Source organism: Haliotis rubra, unplaced genomic scaffold (genome assembly GCF_003918875.1).
Source record: "Haliotis rubra isolate DU_JTF1 unplaced genomic scaffold, ASM391887v1 Scf19, whole genome shotgun sequence".
NCBI classification, from domain to species: domain Eukaryota; kingdom Metazoa; phylum Mollusca; class Gastropoda; order Lepetellida; family Haliotidae; genus Haliotis; species Haliotis rubra.
In genome coordinates, this window is record NW_025765891.1 from 1,485,378 (window position 1) to 1,485,964 (window position 587).

Genomic DNA, 587 nt, shown 5'->3' on the forward strand with positions numbered 1-587 from the left:
TACTTTTGCCTACCGATGTATAAAATGGCGCTAAAAGAAACTTTAATTCAGTCTACTTTACAAAACACAAAAGATGCATAAAGTAAAATGTTTTGAAATAATAGAAATCGCAACATTCAAGATGACGGTCATACACCACCAAATGACAGTCGCCTCAGTTGAGTTTGGGTAGGAATGAGTTGTACGTAATGGACAAACTTGCTCAAGTTCATTGGACGTCTTTTTAATAGTGCGTATGACTTCCCGCTGCTACAAGTTACACACAAATTCTTCAGAGCACAGACATTCAGTCGCCTGTGACAAGTCATCGTATTTCTGGGTGGGCCTGGATCAGTTCTTGTCGGTCGTCTGATGTCGTGACGTGGATCTAGTCATCGTATTTCTGGGTGGGCCTGGATCAGTTCTTGTCGGTCGCCTGATGTCGTGACGCGGATCTAGTCATCGTATTTCTGGGTGGGCCTGGATCAGTTCTTGTCGGTCGTCTGATGTCGTGACGTGGATCTAGTCATCGTATTTCTGGGAGGGCCTGGATCAGTTCTTGTCGGTCGTCTGATGTCGTGACGTGGATCTAGTCATCGTATTTCTGG